At 44.8% G+C, this 20,484-nt stretch overlaps 1 protein-coding gene across 3 annotated transcripts in view; it reads right to left on the bottom strand.

Annotated features, from left to right (window-relative positions):
• Positions 1 to 20,484, bottom strand: part of LOC138284700 (gap junction beta-5 protein-like) — a 53,400-nt gene that overhangs the window by 7,947 nt on the left and 24,969 nt on the right. The window contains exon 2 of one of the 3 annotated variants that reach the window (XM_069223781.1): positions 15,839 to 15,965. The exons of the other annotated variants lie outside the window; for them this stretch is intronic. The gene's annotated coding sequence lies outside the window, so the exon portion shown is untranslated. The remainder of the gene's footprint in view (positions 1 to 15,838; positions 15,966 to 20,484) is intronic. 3 annotated transcript variants of the gene reach the window in all.

Raw genomic sequence — 20,484 nt, 5'->3', positions numbered from 1 at the left:
CTTTGAGAAGAATGTAAATAGTTTTTTCAGTGAAATGGATGCCAATTGGAAAAGATAAAAATAAGAAGTAATCATTTCAAATGTGTATGCATGTATACATGTTTATCAAAACAGCAATAAATATTGCGCACAATAGGTGTCTTGCAATTAATCTCCATTAAGGAGTTTTAGTGGTTCCAATTAGATGGCTTTAAGTATTAGCTTTAGGTTAAGAACTATAGTTGAGGTTGCATCAGAGCTAGATTGTTGTCAAGCATTTTCCCAATTCTGTGATTCCTTTGGATATATTCATCGTAATTTTAATAGGGAATTTCTTATAATTACCTTTTACATATGTATTTATAATGTTTCTTTACCACAGCTATCTCTTATATACGCGTACCTCCCCTTTAGAACGATTTCCCCACAGAACACCACTTTTAATGTATCTTCTCTAGGCAAAATCAACAAGTGAATCACACAATGCCTGCTCTTCTGAATCCCACCTCGATCACAGTGGTCACTTTCTCCTGCTTTGAGCGGAACTTTTTTCTGACAAGCTTTCTGAAGTGCAGTAGGCTTCAACGTGCACGACCTTTTCTCCAAACCTGGGTCATAAAAAGACTTATCTACGTGGATATGTTCCCCTGCACCATTTTTCACTTCTCCGAATCTCTTAGCTTCTCAGGTGGACTCAGGAGAGAGAGGAGCTGGAGAACATGCAGCAAATGTGTGTTCAAGCATGCTCCTATCCACCTTGCACTCACTCTGAAACCTGGAATGATAGTTTTTGAAACAAGATCGGCTAAACATACACTGTTCTGTACACATGCTCGTTATGTAGAAATATATGTGTCTAAGTCATAAAGAACTAAGTAGGTACCGACATGGCATGGGATGACTTTATGTGTGAGTAGTTCATCTGGTCACTTTTTCCCATTACATTTTTTCACTTTTGTTTTACTATTTTCACTATAAATGCAGAATGGCATAGAGTTAAGTGACTTGTGGCCCTTCTCCCAACACACCCCCTTGTACACTTCCTGAAACAAGCCCAGCATTTCCCTGAGCTAGGAGCACGCGCAGACACCCTATTCCCCGTGCACAAGGCTGACTACAGTGTGCAAGCATTGTGGCACCAATGTCCGGGCTCCTTGGACTGACTAGCAGAATCCCTCGTGAGTCTCTGCTGGAGAGATTCTCCCTTTTCAATATTTTTTTTTAAGTTGCCATGCCATCAGAGGTTTTCTTTTTTTGTTTATTTGCATTGACAGTTGGTTAGTTGGCAGGAGTTGTTTCAGGGAAAGCAACTACAAAGCACTTCGCCTTAACGGGGTCACTGCACGGTTCTAATAATAAGCTTAAGAATCAAACCTCCCCTTTCAAACCACTTCTCTCTCCTACGTAAAATTCACTCACTGCACACCATGCTTTCTCTGCTAAAACATTCCTCTATAGTCAACACCCAAGGCTAGTTGTAGGTCAGGTAAAGAGTGTGCAGCAGAGGGTGTCGGGTACCCAAAAAGAAAAGGAAGACGGACTTCTCACCAACGATTAAAGGGGCATCAAAATCTCACTAAGGCTTTGGTGGCACAAGCTCGTCAACACTATGCACACAGTCTCTCAAGGTCGCACCTTGACAGTCACCCTCGGGTGTAGTTATACACATCTTCTGCATATCACTTACGTGTACTGAAACTGTTCGTATGCATCGTGCATTCCTGCTTGGCGTGATCAATAGTGTCTACTGACTAGGGGGGGAAACAGTATGTGCAAGTTCTGTAATATTTTGTATGCGCTATTCGTTCTACTCAATATTGGTTCAAATCTGTGCTTTTTTAATTGGAAAATATTTAGCAGATTTGACAGATTAGTTTGGTGCCGTAAGTGGGAGACAGTGGGTTGGCAACCCTAGACATGCTCTGAAATCTGCAAATGCCCTCCTTTTTGAACGAAAAAGCTATAATTTAACTTTGGGTTTCTGGTGGTTGCAGAACTCCCTCAACCTTAAGTCGTATACATAGTCAGGAGCCCTTGCACGCTTGTAGCTATTGAATCTTCACATCATCTTTCAGAGGCCCATAGTGATAATCAATTATTCACAGTGACTTTCAAAACGTTTTCACAACTCTTAGAAGCATCAGCGCTAATTATTTTAAGGCTTTTCCTATGACATTTCAAGATTTTGTCATTGTAAAAGAGTACATTTGAGTCTAAAAATTAACACAGCAAACCTAAAATGTCAGAAACATAAACATGGAAACAGTTAGCATACTAATATCACATTTTACTGTAGTCCTATCCTATCTGCCCGATTTAAGTTTTCTTTTGACACACAATGTTAGATCTCCAGTGTTGCTCTTGTTTTTAAAAACTCGCTTCACTGTACAGTTATTTTAAAAACTATTATCACCGGTTCAAAAGGAATATAGAATGGGCTTTGGGGGCACCCACGGCAGTTTTTCTCTGCACTTCATGCTAACGGCTATTTGATTTATTATTCCACCTCTAATGGAGTGCTCATATTGCAAAGCATGAAGGAATATTTCACCTCACAAACGAGCTCTTAATCTTAACCATCCTACTTTAAAATATGCACCTTACTGATAGGTATGTAGAAAGCAGTCACGTTTGTTTTGTTCTTCCACTACAGTTTTTCTGTAATGTTTTGACAACGGCTCAAAAGGTAAGTTAGGCCTATTGGTCTTGTTAATGTTATTGTTTGTCTTGTTGTCCTCTGTTTTAGCCTCTGGTGTGCGGACAGGCCCCAACTTGTGAAAAAGCAGTCCTGTAACCCAGCCCTGTATCACTAATAAGAACAAACAGAAGAAAATGCAAATTACCCATGTGCTTGATCTGTTTGGGTCCTTGGACAAGTTGTGACATAATTAATTCGATTAACCTTCCAATGAATAGTTATTCTTAGGAAATCCAGAAATCGTTTTCGGAGCCCGGGCATCGAGAGAATTCACGCACCGCAGGCCTGGTATTGACAAACCCGTGTACCGCTCAGCTGAAAATAGTTTGCCCTTTCTTTCCCTGCCGCCAGCGTAGCGCAGAGCCGTCCTGTTGCTTCCTTTGTCCAATACAATATGAAACATTTATCCAGATGAAAATAAAACTGCACTCTTTCTTTCCCTTCAAACAGCTTAATACTCAATTGACATTTTGAGAGAATGGTAAAGACCGTAGAGTGAAAGCGCATAACAATTACGTATTCATCTTTTACCTCATCCCAGTATAAGGCGTAGTCTCCTGCAAAGACAGATATCCCACTACAAAACACTTTTTCCTGCCGCACCCTTTGACCACCCCCCCCCCGTCCACCACTCACCCCCCTACCCATGCCATCACCGGGTTGACTATTTCCAACTTCCTTTCGGACTGAGATCTGAGATGCTGTGAGGGATGTATGGGCATGTATCTAGAGTTACCCCTCTAGGTTGCACTGAACTAAGTGGGGATCTCAAGATATTCAGAATCCAGTGAGTTGCAGGGACCTGCAGATTTTAGTCCGCTGCCATCCACCGTTCATTTAGAAGACCATGTCAGGGCTACACCAGGTCTCACCAAAAGGTCGAGCTGTTAGCACAGGAGTCAGCAGGCGATGGAGTCCTCACTGTGCGTGACAAGGGACTCATATGACTCAGAGCTCTAGCTGAACATATCAGTTTGTTCTGGGGATGGGAGGGCGAGAGTCTCACCCATACTAGAATCTGTAATGCATTATGCTCTATGTATGTTTTCACACTACAGATTAGCTGTGCCGTTATGCGTTCCAAAAGGAGAAATAAAATGCACTTGACAACATATATAATGTGTGTTTAAAGGTATTCATGTAAATGAAGAAACTGAAAGTTATAAGCTGAAATACATTTATAAGAAGAGACATAGACTGATCATATGCAAATCATGTATATGCAATAATATTCCATATATGAATATTATGATTTTTAGGTAATCAATATTTTCATAGTTATTCCTCATTTATTTTACTTATATGAAATCTACATATAACCATGTATTTAAAAGTGCATTAAGGATTATGCTAAATTAAGTTGGACCTGGGGCCTGAGACTGTTCTCTTATGTTTAACCTTCAACGTGAAAGTTTTGCTCTTGCTGTGTATTTGTTTGCTTGCATGTGCATCAACAGGAGTCTTTCTAATTAAAAGCTTATTGTTAATTATAGATAAGAGGGTATGAGAAGACTGGTTTCCAAGGATGGGAGTTGTGAAGGAGATCTCTGTTCTGGAGTCCTGAAGATGAGAAAGATCCAAGGTCATCCTGATGGTTGAACCAAGAGATGAAAGCTAGTTAAAGGATACCATTCATGACTGTACACAGACTATGGAAAGTTACTGGGAATGACGGCCTGAAGTTTGAGGGGATAATAGTGTTTTTACTAGTTAGAGATTCAGACCCTTCTTGCCCTTTAACTACAGTGGACCTTTAGAAATTTAGAGAGGTACAGACCTCTGCTTGCTTTTTCCTTGGTTGATGTGGCTTTATGCTACACACATCTCTCATGCTGAAACTTCTACTGAGGTTTCTGCTGTGCAGACACTTTGCTTCATTTCCATTATTATGAGCTGGATCATTATCATGTTTCTTGTAGTTAATTATAGTAGTTATGTGAATATAGGTTCAATGGTTAGGCAGGAGAACCATAGCTTGAACTTGGAGCACCAAGTCTTATTTGTGATTTTCTGTATTGCTGCTACTAAAGTCTTGGTTTGTTTGCTGTTGGTGCGTTTCAATTTCATTCAACACTTTAATTCACCTTTTTTCATTCTGTATTTATGTAGCATGTTTCTGAGACATAAGTTTGGCTTTGAATTTATAATAAAGCTTTTAAACTTTTGGTTTCCCTCCAAGATTCAATGCGTGACAAAATGGGTTACACTATAATTTTAAGTTGAATGGTATAATGTATTTTTCTTCACCCAAGAGAGTCAAGAGACTTGTAAAAGCGCCAGACGCTAGATCAATTGTTTAATAGGTTTGTAGAACATAAATATGAAAGTTTAATAAAAGCTACAACCCGAGTTGCCTCTAAATTTGTCTATACCCGCTACGACTTAGTCCTGAAGTCAATTGAAGCATATTTTAAATGACTGCTCTGTGATTTTCCGTGAGTATTGGATATTAATGAGCCCAGATTTTCCAGGGATAGTGGGTTGCTCTATATTTTGAATACTCATTTCAAGATTGAAAAATTGGGAAAATGCTGGAATTGGAGAATATTCAGTCTCCTTAAACTACTTCGATATACCCTTACAGGGGGAACACTGGAGGTTATTGTCTTTTGCCATTCTTCCATACCCTTTTGGATTCAAGGTCTTGCCTTTCTGCACGGGTGCACTTGAAGATGATATCCCTGAGAGTGAGTATCCAATATATCGAGTATGATCTGTGCATTTCTATCTCTCTTACTTGCACACTTGGTTCTTACATGCAGGCTCCTGGCTTCTGGTGACTTGGTTCTTCATGTGGGGTGTCTAATCTTTGTTCAGTTCGGGTTCTGTTCCAGCTACCAGAACGTATTTTAGTAAACCTTCAATGTATAGAGGCTAAGTAAAAGACTTATCAGAGGACCACAGGTTTGGTGACATTGATAACTACCAATAACCAGCTATGTCAGTCCAGTGCTAGTGGCCCTTTCAGACTTCATGATAACAAGGGCACATCTCAGCCACCAAGGCATCAAATGTGAACTTGTTCAACAGTTCTTGTCGCAGTAGCTTTCTTAATGGAACTATAGACAAGCATTTGTTCTCCATAGCTGTTATCCACTTGTGAGGTGTGCTAAATGTCATGGAAGATGGAGTCGGTTGGATTTCCCCTCTGTCTCAGTTCATCTGCCATAGTAGTGGTGTTTTTCAAGTGGAGAAATAGAAATACAGTCCTGGAATTCCTTGCATCACTTAAGACTTTCAGGGATTTGCTCCTGATTGTTGGCTGAGGAATATGGTGTGTGGATACCCTTTTCTGGCCTTGTTTAAAGCCATAAATCCCTAGTTCAGCCATATATCAACAATAATATCTTTTTATATGTATGTGCCAGTTCATTGACTTTATTCTTGTGTTCAAAATTCAAAAATCTCAGATCTATTAATATCTGTTTCACCCTCAATGTAGGGACTCGGATAAGCCTTCAACAGGACTGTGATCCTACAGGATTGTGATCCTAGGTACGATACTAGTAGCTTTCAGTTTTCAATGCTACACCTGTGCACTGTCTTTCATGAGGAGGGAGCATTTTTGTGTATCTGCCCTTGTTTGCTAAACACACAAGATGCTTCTGTCTCATGAACGTGATCATAAGCATGCCAACATACCCGTGTTTCAGCTGGTAGCATGCACGTTTTAATTTCAGGGGGGTAGTTATTATACTCCTCTGGTTACTCTTTTTTTGTGCAAAGGAACTTAAAGGGTTTTGTGTAGCACTGCTTGAGGTTTTCCGTTTCGTACTTTGTTTTCTTTGTTCAAGCAGAGCAGGCTTGCATTGCTGTGCTACTACACTCCAGCAGTAAGTCCTGGACTGCTGTTCTGAATAATGGCTCAGTATTCTGTTCTTAGCCGTTAGATATTCTCTTAACCTCACTAACTTCCCTTCATTCTTCCCCTGATGATGAGCATTACTAGGAGCACTTGAGTTTATCATGATAACCTTCTCAAAATGATTAACCGTGTTTTGTCAGTTGGTGGATGCTCTGGTGTGGATCTTCCTGTTGCCTGTAGCATAGTTTGATAAATAGACTTTGAGCATTACAAAAAGAAACGAAAAGTACTTTTTGATGATCCCAGAACGTTGTATGCAGCTTCTCCACGGGTGGGGGTGGGGGGGGGGTGGCTTTATGGAGGAAGGGAGGGGGGCAAATCTTTGTTGCATCTACTGAAAACATATTGCACACAATTGCACCACATTTGGCATGCACCCTAAAACACAGAGTTCTGGTGCAAGTTTATTTGGTATATCTGTTAGATGTTGCTGAGACATTTTACAAAAAGTATGTAAAAATATTTACAGATCTTTCGAACACAGATCACAATTGTGGATTTTAATTTGAATGACTGCAAATGGTATTTCATTTTGGTCTGTCAGACAAATACTAAGGTATCATGACCTACATGATGATGATAGACTTAGTTGTGAAATCGAAATTTATGATACTTGAGGGGGTGTTGATGAGAGAGTCTCTCCCCCTTGGAAGGGAAGACATACTTGGGGTGAAACGCCATTAACAACCCTGTTCCCTGTAATTGTGATTTAAACTTTGGCTCGAATATGCAGTGATATCATTATTTACAGGGCCTGTATCAACTGTTGCTGGCAGTGAAGCATGGGCCCCCCGGCTATGCTTTCCACCAACAGCAGTTGGTATTGATGGTTAAAAGGAACAGTATTTTAGATGAGTCCAAAAACGTGAATTACCCCTTGTAATGTTAACTGATAAGTGAGAAAAAAAATGCAGTGATTGAAAACCATGCCTGAGGTCCATTAAGTATGGTCATCAGGCACACTCTGCAGCTGTTCGGGCGTGGTTACTGGAGATAGGGCAAGGGTAACGGCAATAGAAAGTGTTTCTTTACTGTTGGGTGTGGTTCAGGGTGTGGTCAATGGGCAGCTCTGCTATTTGTTGGACATTGCCATGGGTCATGGAAAATGGTCACTGCCAGAGTGGTAGGCTTGGCCAACAACAATGCACACAATGCAGGCTTGGCAGGTCCAAATGCTGCACCCAGCACATACTGATGGAAATATTTTGGGGACTGTCTTTTGTTTGAAGCCTTCAGTGCATTGCTGAAGGTAATTTCAAAGTTTTTTATGGGGATAGGCGAAGTTGGCTAAGGACGTAGTGAAAAGGCCATGCCCTATGACCAGAACCTGTAAAACACAGTTGGAAATGTACCTAACAGACTGCAGTAATGGCGTTAGGCAAGAGGTCTCAGTGCGTGGTTGAATGCCAAATGCTGTGCCCAGAGAGTACCCTTCATGACAAAGGTGATTTCCATCTGCCTCTGGGTTCAGAAGAAATGGGAACAGGAAATTATATATCAAGGGCCAAGAATTTAATGTTGTGGTAGAAGATAGAAGGTATCAGAATTTGAGATGGGTGGCAAGCTGTATTTGAACTCTTGCTGACTGAGGGAGAAATTGGTACTGGAAAGTGGTAGTGAAGGTGTGATTTCTCCCTGGGACGGTATGGGTGGAGCTGTAGAACACAGTGAACGGGGCTTTAAGTGGGCCGAGTCCTCCTGAGGCTGAGCCCCAGCAGTTTTTAAAAGGGGGCATTGAAACTGGTCCCTATCAGCCTCTGTTTTTATGCCCTGGTACAGGTGGTCCGTTTTCAGGGTCAAGCGCAAAGCGCTCTGTCCCTGCTGTAATCTCTCTATGTAATCTCTCTCACGCCCACCGCACAGGCATGAGTTTGGTTGGTTTGTGGGCTTGCCTTTTAAAATTTGCTTGCTTTCATTAGTGGAAGGCATGCATATGTCATGCCTTTGCCGGTATTTAGCCCTCCTTGAGTACACCCTACAACTACTGAAAACGTACAAGGCTCCGTATTTTCCGAATGGTTTCTTGACTATTTATTTCTATTTATTTCCTATGCAGCACAATCTTGCTGGGCAGTTTTCGAGTGCTTTACATCACATTGACCCTGTTACATGGATAATTGCATTTTTGCTGATAATACGTTTGACTGTGAGCCAACTTCTGTGTTACTTTTTATTTTCAATTTATGTGGCAAGGAATGTCCAGTTCGTAATTTATAAAGCAAATAGCTCTTACTCGAGCAAATGCTTGTTTTTTTTTTGGACTGTGGTGAGCATGCCCATCTACGTGCGCATGCTAATTTTTCGCTCATGTCTCACTAGTGGAGAAGTTACAGCGTGATGTTACGCCATGTGAGCGTTGTAGGGAGAAGCAGAGAAATCCTTTAACCCTCTGGGTGCCCTGGATGAGCTGGTCTCGCCCTCGGCCACAGTCGCTGTATGCCGGGGACGAGACCAACTTGTCCTGCATCCGGCCCATGGTGGGAGCGCTAGAGTCTCCCACTCACCCACCCCCCCAGGACAGGGATGGAAGGGGAATCGCTTCCTCTTCCACCCCGGAACACCCCCAACCCTGTGATGTCTGATGAAATCAACGTGCAAATAACACGCTGACCTCATCAGAGGTCACCTCCAATGAAGAGAAATGCAAAAGCATTTCTCTTCCGACCGGGAGGTGGGGTAGGAGAGGGGCAGCAGAAATGCCCACTAGACACCAAGGATTTTATTTTTTTGTATATATTTGAATAAATAGGCAAGGGTCACAACCCTGGGGGGCAAATTATTTTTAGGCCATTTCTGCCCCTCCAAGGGGGCAGATCAGCCTATTTTTATTAGGAAAATCTGCCCCCAATGGGGACAGAAACCACTAGACACCAGGGATTTTTATATATATATCTATATCTATCTATCTATATATCTATCTATCTAGATATATATTTATATATATATGACTAAGGCAAGCGGCTCCTTGGGCAAGGGTCACTCCCTAGGGGGGCAATTTTTTGGAGGGCCTTTTCTGCCTCCCCTGGGAGGCTATACATACATTTCCCCTGGGGGCAGATCAGCCTACTGTAATTGGGCTGATCAGAAACCACAATAGACGGAGAGCGACCCCTTCGGCATGGGTCACTCCCCTGGGGGAGCACTTTTAATTTAGGATCGGCCTATTTTCCTTAGGCCAATACACCAGGGACTTTTTTTTATCAGTTTCATGCAAGGGTCGCTCCCCTGGGGGGGCAAATTTGTTTTAGGCCATTTCTGCCCCACTTGGGGGTAGATCTGGCTTTTGTAATCAGGCCGATCTGCCCCCGGGGAGACAGAAACCTCTAGGAACCAGGGATATATATATATTTTTTATTTTTTTAGACGTGGGGAGCGACCCCTATGGGGCAATTATTTGGATGGACTTTTCTGCCTCCCCTGGGGGCAGGTCGGCCTACTGTAATTAGGCCGATGTGCCCCCCTGTGGGGGGGGGAGAGAGAAACCACAATGCGATCCCTTAGGCAAGGGTCTCTCCCATGGGGGGGGGGATTTTATTTTATGCCATTTCTGCCCTCTTGGGGGAAGATCAGCCTATTTTTATAAGGCCCTTCTGCCCCAAGGGGGGCAGAAACCACTAGGCATCAGGGATTTTTTTGTGTCAATTTCACGCAAGGGGAGCGACCCCTCAGGCAAGGGTTGCTCCCTTGTGGGGGCAATTTTATTTTAGGCCATTTCTGCCTCCCTGGGGGGCAGATCGGCTACCACTTAGGCACCAGGGAATGATGTGTGCGTATGTGTGTGTTTTGTGTGGGGGGCAAGGGTCGCTTCCCATGGGGGCACTTCATTGTTGACCATGTCTTGACCTATTTTTGGAAGGCCCATCTGCCCCAAGTGGGGGGGGGGCAGAAAGCCCACCAGAGACCAGGGAAGATTTTTTTTTTTTAAAAAGAGGTTGGGGTATGGCCATACCCCCACCCCAAACAAATGGGGGCCAAAGTTGTTCTGCCCACCGGTGAGCAGATGGGGCAGTTACCCCCGATCCACTCCCCGGTGGGGGCAGAAAGCCTACTAGATGCCAGGGAATTATATAAAAAAAATAAAAAATAGTGGGGTGGTGGCTGCCAACCAGTATGGGCATGGTTATGCCCCCACCCCAACTGAAGGGGGGAACAGTCTTTCAGCTCTCCCCTGCACACTAAAACATGTTATGCCATGGCAAACAAGAGTACATTTGATGATTTTGAGTTTTGGTTTTACATTTGGGCCATGATTGCTTGTCTAACTCTCAAAATCGTCCCACTTGGAATGGTGAGGGCTGCACCTTTTGGACTTTGGGACGCTGCCATGTAGAAAAATCCACAAGACCTAGACACATCTGAAAACTAAACATTTGGGTGAGTCCAGGGTGGTGTGCTTCACATGCACCCGCACCATTTTCTTACCCACAATGCCCTGCAAACCTCCAACTTTGCTGGAAATCACACATTTTCCCCACATTTTTGTGATTTAAACTTCCGGAAACTGCAGGAATCCACAAAATTCCTACCACCCAACATTGTTGCATTTATACCGATAAAAAATTCTGCCCCACTTGTCAGCCTAAAAATGTTTTTTTTCAAACTGCCCTTTTGGACCTGCTATGGTGCCCCCTGAATTTTGACGTTTTTGGCTCGTCCCTGTCACAAGCACTTGGCCCACCTACACAAGTGAGGTATCATTTTTACCGGGAGACTGAGGGGAACCTTTGGTGGTAGGAAATCTGTCCCTGTGCGGTGATCCCACACATAAATGTGGGAAAAATGTGTTTTTTTTAGCTAAATTTTAGGTTTGCTGAGGATTCTGGGTAAGAAAACACTGGGGGATCCACACAAACCACACTTCCCTGGACTCCCTTTGGTGTCTAGTTTTCAGAAATGTTTGGGTTTGGCAGGTCTCCCTATATGGCTGCTGAGCCCAGGACTAAAAATGCAGGTGCCCCCACTTCTCCCCCCAAAAAACCAGGTTGTTTTGTATTTGATAATTTTTATGTGTCTACATAGTGTTTTGGGGCATTTTCTTTCACGGGCACTAAACCTACCCACACAAGTGAGGTACCATGTTTATCAGGAGACTTGGGGAAACGCTGGGTGGAAGGAAATTTGTGGCTCCTCTCAGATTCCAGAACTTTCTGTCATCGAAATGTGAGGAAAAAGTGTTTTTTTGGCCAAGTTTCGAGGTTTGCAAAGGATTCTGGGTAACAGAACCTGGTGAGAGCCCCACAAGTCATCCCATCTTGGATTCCCCTAGGTGTCTAGTTTTCAAAAATACACAGGTCTGGTAGGTTTCCTTAGGTGCCAGCTGAGCTAGAGGTCAAAATCCACAGCTAGGCACTTTGCAAAAAACAGCTATGTTTTCTTTGGGAAAATGTGATGTGTCCGTGTAGTGTTTTGGGGCATTTCCTGTTGCAGGCACTAGGCCTACCCACACAAATGAGATACCATTTTTATCGGAAGACTTGGGGGAACGCTGAGTGGAAGGAAATTTGTGGCACCTCTCAGATTCCAGAACTTTTTGTCAACGAAATGTGAGGAAAAATTGTTTTTTGGGCAAAATTTTGCAGTATGCAAAGGATTCTGGGTAGAACCTGGTGAGAGCCCTCTTGGATTCGCCTAGGTGTCAAGTTTTTAAAAATGCACAGGTTTGATAGGTTTCCCTAGGTGCCAGCTGAGCTAGAGATCAAAATCCACAGCTAGGCACTTTCCAAAAAACACATCAGTTTCAAATGTAAAAATGTGATGTGTCCATGTTGTGTTTCCTATCACGGGTATTAGGTCTACCCACGCAAGTGAGGTACCATTTTTATTGGGAGACTTAGGGGAACACAGAGTAGCAGAGCAAGTGTTATTGCCCCTTGTCTTTCTCTACATTTTTTCCTTCCAAATGTAAGACAGTGTAAAAAAAAGATGTCTATTTGAGAAATGCCCTGTAATTCACATGCTAGTATGGGCACCCCGGTATTCAGATATGCAAATAACCACTGCTTCTCAACACCTTATCTTGTGCCCGTTTTGGAAATATAAAGGTTTCCTTGATACCTATTTTTCACTCTTTTTATTTAACCAAATGAATTGCTCTATACCAGGTATACAAGGAAAACCCATTGCAAGATGCAGCTCCTTTATTGGCTCTGGGAACGTAGGGTTCTTGATGAACCTATAAGCCCAATATATCGCCGCAACTAGAAGAGTCCAGCAGACGTAACGTTATATTACTTTTGAAAATCTGACATCGCAGGAAAAAGTTAGAGTAAAATGTGGGGACAAATGGCTTTTCTTTCACCTCAATTTCAATATTTTTTTATTTCAGCTGTTATTTTCTGTAGGAAAACCTTGTAGGATCTACACAAATGACCCCATGGTGTATTCAGAATGTTGTCTACTTTTCAGAAATGTTTAGCTTTCTGGGATCCAGCACTGGTTTCACCCATTTCTGTCACTAACTGGAAGGAGGCTAAAAGCACATAAAATAGTAAAAATGGGGTATGTCCCAGTAAAATGTCAAAATTATGTTAAAAAATGTGATTTTCTGATTCAAGTCTGTCTGTTCCTGAAAGCTGGGAAGATGGTAATTTTAGCACCGTAAACGCTTTGTTGATGCCATTTTCATGGAAAAAAACACAAGCCTTCTTCTGCAGCCCTTTCTCCCATTTAAAAAAAAAAAACGTTTTCGGTGTATTTTGGCTAATTTCTTGGTCTCCTCCTGAAGATCCCACAAACTCTAGGTACCTCTAGAATCCCTAGGATGTTAGGGAAAAAAGTACACAAATGTGTCGTGGGTAGCTTATGTGTACAAAAAGTTATGAGGGCCTAAACGCGAACTGCCCCAAATAGCCAAAAAAAAGCCTGGCACCTGAGGGGGAAAAGGCTTGGCAGCGAAGGGGTTAGAGATAGACATTTTCGCACTGGATTTCCCTTCTTTTGCAACGCAGGAGCAGCATCGTCATCGTGTCAGCCATAGGATTGGGGACATCGTCAGAACCACCAACGACCGGACCAGCACGACAATGCGTTGAGCACTGAAGTCTGGGGACCAGCGGCAGCCGCCCAGCCACCAGTGCGACCCTGCTCTCCGTTTCCGTTATTTCGCTTGCTCACTAGCAAAGCAACAAGCCGGCTAAGGCTGCTTCCGGGCGAGAGTTTGCTCACCAAACAATGTTGCCTGCATGTGATTTCAAGCCCCTCTGTTAGGCCCTTATAATGGCAAGTAAAGCACCATCTGGAAAATTAACTAGATGCCCGTTTCACGCGTGGTTTTGTTTTTGTGTAATCCCATTTAAACCATATCAGATCTCGCCAAAATGTAATATGTCGACAGCAGTAAGTAACATTTGATGTCTGCCCACTTTGCTTCTGAGATGTTGCTATTTTGGCAGGCCCAGGGTTGACTGTGAGTTGATGGAAGAGGGGTGGGGGTGCACCACGGAGTATAGCGTGGACGCCGAGGCTCGCTGTCTATGACTTCTGTGCGAGTCACCGATTCTTATTGGGCGGAGGGAACTGCAGCCAATAAATGGCTTGTCTGAATGTGAATAAATGTAAATTAGGAGAAGATGCTGTGCAGAGGATTTGTTGAGAGACAAGATAATGGAGTCTATCACCCATATGGACAGGGCCTGCAGATTAGGTACTGTGTTACAGGTCGCACAGTAATTTTGTTGTCAGGGTAACTCAGAAATTTATCTTTCCCACGTTGTTAAATTGAGTATGGTTACATTGGGTCACATGGTGATCTGACAGCAAGCGCTGCATAAAATGGAAACAAGTTTGGAAAAAAAATGTCGAACCAAAATGCTGCTGCCTTAGTTAACCAGGCCGAAGTCCAGATCAGCTCGCAACAGACATGGGAATACTGATTTACTAAGATCTGCTTGGGCTGAAGTGGGCAACTACATAGTTTGTGTAGTTTTGGCAAAATGAGGAAAGAAATTGTGTTAAAAAAGTAAAGATGTGTTTTGCGTTCTTACGTAGTATTCCAGGGCAAGCATATGCCATGGGGATTAGCTTGTTTTCCTTTAAGGTCTCGACTAAGACAGCACAAGCACACTTGTTACCTTGCAGAGGGTTTAGAGGCCACACATTGCTCTCCATTGGTTGGCTTCATTATCACACATCTACTTGCTTCTTACTCCTCAACTTCCTTCCTCTTTCTGTGTTTGTCCCTCCCCTGGAGCATAGATGCATTACTCAGAAGCATTGGGTTTTACCCATTCGCCACATGGCCGCAGTCCAAATTCCTAACTACAGCTGTGCTTAATTACACAACGATGTTGTTGGAGAGATGCATTTAGGGAGTAAAAAAAAGCAGTTTAGTAAAAAAGAGTTAATCCTCTTCCGTTCATGTATGGCTACTCAATGCCCAATTTATAGACAACCAAATAATATTAGTTAGAATGCATTAGAGTAATTCTTTAAGACTGGTTGGGTTTACAGTGAATATGTGGTCATTGTAAAACTGATACCGATGTGCTATGAAGATTGTTTCTACTAAGCCCTGTTTGAAGAAAACACCTTTATTTCTTAAGCACAGAATGCTAGTTCTGGTAATTTAGGCCACATCCCCATTTGGGTCTGCCACACCTCTTTTAGAAGTTTGACACCCCCCCCCCCATGTTTTTAAATCCAACTTAAAGTCCTGAGAGTGAACATCCTAGAAAGGAGTAAGGTATTGGCGTGTCATGCTAAAAGAAGTATTGTTTTGAGTGGTATCTTGTGTCCATTCCCCTGCAGAAGGAGAACCACCGCACAAACGTTCCCTGCGAACCAGGTAGAAGCCAGAGACTATTGCCAAGACCCCACCAGGAAATTAGAGTCTCCTGATTGTCACCATTGTGTCCCACTCTGTCACCCTGTCTACCTTGAACTGCCATTGCTCCCCTTCCTATGTCCCCATGGCCACTGCACCTGTGCTACAAACTGGAACTATACCCTGGAATTTCCTCCATTATCACCCCATCCCTTTGCACTTGCCCCTCAATATCTTAGCACTTCAATAAACACCCTTGGAAAAACTAGAAGTATGGCGTATGTCACATTTTTAAAGTATGTATACGTTTAACTATGTACAAACATTGCAATTCAACTGTACAGTAAATTAGCACATATGAAAGACCTGTAGTTGGCTGCAGTGATCACACCAGGAGCTACTGTGAGGCACCAACATCTGTAAAATGAATTGCCAAAGGGTCCAGTAAGTGGGCATAGAAGTGGGAAATAACAGCATGCCAGTGTCAAGTAATTTCTAAATAATGACAATGAAATGTGAAGTAACACTGTCTTACCTGTGTGTCATTGGAAATATTGTCTGATCACTGCTGTTCTTTTGTCCTCATTCTTATCCTCTGCCTCCTCATCCTCACTGTCCAGAGGGTCCACTCCTGCCACACGGGCATCTCCAGCCTCCTCCTCCTGCAGAAAAGGCACATTGCATCTCAGGGCAAGGTTGTGCAACATGCAGCATGCCACTATTATCTGGCAGACCTTCTTGGTTGAGTAGCACAGGGATCCACCTGTTAGAGGGAGGCACTGAAACCTGGCCTTTAAGAGGCCAGGTTTCAGTGAACGTTCTTTCTGTTTTCCTTCTGGTTCACCCATGTGCCTCATTGTAACGTTCTTCTGCCCAGTCCTAGCATTCCTCACAGAGGTCAGTAGCCATGATAGGGCGGGGTAACCAGAGACACCTACAAATATTGTGGGACAACATTTAGTCACACACTATCCCATGTGGCCCACACCATACCCATACACCAACATATGCTGAGTGGGAACCAGGGCTCACCTATTAGCCACACCCGTGCCTCTGTAGTTGGGGCATCACATTTGGGATGCCGCTATTCCTCAGGACAAAGGCATCATGCACCAACCCAGGATACTTAGCATTGACATGGGAGATGTACTCGTCCGCCAAGCACACCATCTGTACATTTGTGAGTGGAAACAATTTCTGTGCACCTGTTCATTTTGACAGGGAGAAAATGTAATATGTGTTCCATCAATCGCCCCAATTATGTTGGGGATATGTCCCATTGCATAGAAGTCAGCCTTCACTGTGGCCAAATCTTCCACCTTTGGAAATACAATATAGCTGCACATATGTTTAATCAGGGCAGACAACACTTTTGTCAGCACCGTTGAGAACATTGGCTGTGAAATTTCTGCTGCCAAGCCCACTGTCACTTGGAAAGAACCAGTTGCCAGGAAATGGAGCACTGATATAACTTGCACATGAGGGGGGATCCCAGTGGGGTGACGGATAGCAGATATCAGGTCAGGCTCCAATTGGGCACACAGCTCTGTGATTGTGGCTCTGTCCAGTCTATAGGTGAGGACGATGTGCCTGTCCTCCATGGTTGACAAGTCCACCAGGGTTCTGTACACAGGGGTATGTCTCCATCTCCTATTCATCTGCAGCGGTAGCAATCTAAGGGACAAAAGAGTGAGGAGCCGGTCACAAACTGAACAATGGAGCAACAACAGTACGATGCATGCTGTCAAATTGTAATGGGTCAGTGAGAATTGTCCTGTATGTCCAAATTTAAACAGTGGCACAGTAATTTTCCAGGGTGTGCCCCCACCCCTGAAATGGCCTCCACCTGACCTGTGTGGAGAGACAGGTGGAAGTGAGGTAATTTCGCTGATGTTGTGTGCCGTTGTGGGAGGCGGTCGGGAACCGCTGTGCAACTCCTCATTGGTTAACATTGGGCCCTATTGGTTACAGTGGCCAATGGTGATGTACGGCGGTGATGATGGTATGCACCGCCAGTGTCAGGAATAAGGCTGTGCGTGGTCCAGGACCCGCCCTGACCTCTGCTTCGCATCTTTGCGGCACGTCATGCGCGCTGCTTGTCATCCCCGCTTGCTCCAGAAGTGGTCATCAGCGTCGCCTGCCCTGTGGTAAAGCTCATGTAGCAGCAGGGTCAGGACATTGGTGGACAAGATGCACTTATCAATGCCATTCTATGAATGGACTACAACTCCCAAGTTTTTAGAGGCAGCAGCCATCTTGGGGTGTGGCAGGCCTATAAAGCCCAGCCACACCCAAGCACATTGCTCACTATTTTGAAGACTTCGGTGCAGTCAGACCTCGTGAGGAGTTCCTCTGAAGAAAGCGGATTTCCTGCATGGCAGAGTGGCAGCATGTCAGAGTATCCTTGTTTCCATGGTGAATTAATAAAACGAGTATGTCGTACTCGTATCGGTAAGGTCTTGATGAGTCAAATCTTGAAGGGGGTTGTTTACTCCCAAAAGTAAAGCGCCCCTTAACAAAATGAGCAAAATGCTTTAGACCAAAAGTAAAGCGCTCCTGGCACAACGAGCAAAACGCTTCAGGCTAAACAAGTAAAGCGCCCTTGGCACGACAATCAAAGTGCTTCAAGCTAAACGAGTAAAGCGCCCTTGGCACGACAATCAAAGCGCTTCAGGCCTCACGAGTAAAGTGCCCTTGGAACCACAATCAAAGTGCTTCAGGCCACACGAGGAAAGCGCCCTTGGCACGACAATCAAAGCGCTTCAGGCCACACGAGTAAAGCGCCCTTGGCACGACAATCAAAGAGTTTCAGGCCACACGAGGAAAGCGCCCTTGGCATGACAATCAAAGCGCTTCAGGCAAAACAAGTAGAAGCACCCCTGGCATAATGAGTAAAGCGCTTCATGCATGACGATCAAAGCACTTCAAGCTGTAGTTTCATTGTTTTTTGGGAAGTACAATATGTGAGATACATATTTAAATCTTTGTTCATTTCTAGGCTGAGATCAAATGTTTATGTTATGAAAGCATAATTGTTACATGGTTAATATTCAGAGTATGATCATAGTCCAAAGCTCCTGCCATCTTTAGGTACATAGATTGCAGTTCGTTCTTTTTCTATGATTCAAAGAAGGGGCTACTCCCAGTTCACAAAGGGTCTCAATCCGATATCATGGAGATGCCTTTGTTCCAGAGTCTTTTTGTGAGTTTATACCATTATGAAAGAGTATATGCATATTTGTCCTAACCATTTTCTTTTCAGATCTCTCTCCCTGCAGTTCCCTACCCTAATTCCCTTCCCCCCACCTGGCTTCATCAATACTCTGCGCTCTGAAAGCTTTCTGAGTTGGTGACGCCAGGAGGTGGGCCTTTTGGTCAGCAGCGTGCAGATCCAGAGGAAAGAGTACTGTGACAGCCAAGGACGTGGCCGCCATTTTCTACCTGATTCCTCACTTGCTACCTGACCTTCCACAGGAGAGGACCTATACTGCATGTGTTGCTGTGACCTGTGTCTGGAAACCACCATGGCCTGTGTGACTGGGAAAAGGGCCCCTGCCTTCACTTCGGCGGAGTTGGAGAGACTGGTGGATGGGGTCCTACCCCAGTACGGACTGCTGTATGGGCCTCCAGACCAACAGGTGAGTACACTGTTTGCACAATGTATGTGGCATGAATGCATGGAGTGGTGTGTGAAGGCCTCGTGCAAGGGGGGTGGGTGGATGTCCCCTGGGCGGCCTACAGGTTGTGTGCTGGGCCATGTGTGTGTAAATGGTGATGTGAAGGGGTATGGTGGGCCATAATTGTAACAGGTAGGACTGTCTGATTAATACTATTTTCCTGTCTGTATTCCCTCTGTAGGTCAGCGCCCATGAAAAGAAGGGTATATGACATGCCATTGTCAAGGATGTGCAGACCCTGGGGGTCTACGGCAGGCGGAGCACCCACTGTTAGAAACGGTCTGAGGACCTGAGATGCTGGGCACGGAAGACGGCGGAGGCCCAGCTGGGGATGGCCTCCCAATGAGGAAGGGGTGCCTGTCGAACCCTGACCCCCATGATTGCCCACATACTGGCGGTGGCCTATCCTGAGCTGGATGGGCGCTTAAGGGCATCACAGCAGCCACAAGGGGGTGAGTACAGTGCCCATCATTACAACTTACGCATGGTAGAGTGGTATCCGGGTGGGGGATGTGTGTCAGTGGGTGCCCCTAGGCCAGGCCTGACATTGCAGCATAGGTCCCCTGGTGGCAAGGGTCCAGAAGGGATAATCCTGCTAGCTAGCTCATAGGCATCCACTACTGGTCAAGTCTGCATGGGTCCCAGGTGTGCTAGATTTGCCGGTGTGTGCCCCTCCCCATGCCTTGGTGGCAAGCAATATCACTGGTAGTGCAATGCATAGTGCGTAGGCCTGTACCCTGTGTGTGAGTGTGCTGTGAAAGCCAATTGTGGTGTTGGTGCAGCCATTGACCAAGTGTATCCTTTGTCTCTCCCCCCCCTTTTTGTTTTGTCACCCTGTCCTTATGTGCATTAGCATAATCTGGCAGAGGAGCAGAGGCACCGGCGACAGAGATAGCTGCATCCCACAGGACCCAGGAGGCAGAGCCCACCAACGGTGAGGGTACCAGTGGGACGGGGGGCGAGGGGAGCACCACGGTAGAGACTGAAGGGGACAGTTCAGACACAGATACCTCCTCCGATGGAAGCTCCCTGGTGGTGGCGGACACCTCTGTGACCACCCCAGCTACAGCCGCCACCCCCCGTACCGGCACCGCCCTCCCAGCAGCCCCTCATCGAGTTGCCCATGCCCGCTCACCCAGGAGGGTGGGCATCTCCTTCGCCCCAGGCACCTCAGGCCCTGCCCCAGTGAGCCCTGCTGCTCTGAGTGAGGAGGCTATTTACCTCCTGATATCCATCTCTGTTGGGCAGTGAACTATTGTGAATGCCATCTAAGGGCGGGCAGCCCAGATGCAACAGACTGATGCATTTCTGGAGGGCATTCACACTGGCTTGGCGGCCCAACAGAGATCGATCCAGGCTCTGGCCTCCTCTCTGATGGCAGCCATTGTCCCTGTTTCCACCCTCCAACTTCCTCTTCCCAATCCCATTCCCCTCAACCCCAGCCTATCCCAAGCACACAGGCAGACAAGCATACACACAAGTCAACACACAAGAGTGGCACAGG

This window comes from Pleurodeles waltl, chromosome 3_1 (genome assembly GCF_031143425.1).
Source record: "Pleurodeles waltl isolate 20211129_DDA chromosome 3_1, aPleWal1.hap1.20221129, whole genome shotgun sequence".
Classification (NCBI taxonomy): domain Eukaryota; kingdom Metazoa; phylum Chordata; class Amphibia; order Caudata; family Salamandridae; genus Pleurodeles; species Pleurodeles waltl.
The sequence above is the reverse complement of the archived record's forward strand: the minus strand, read 5'-3'. Positions and strand labels throughout refer to the sequence as shown.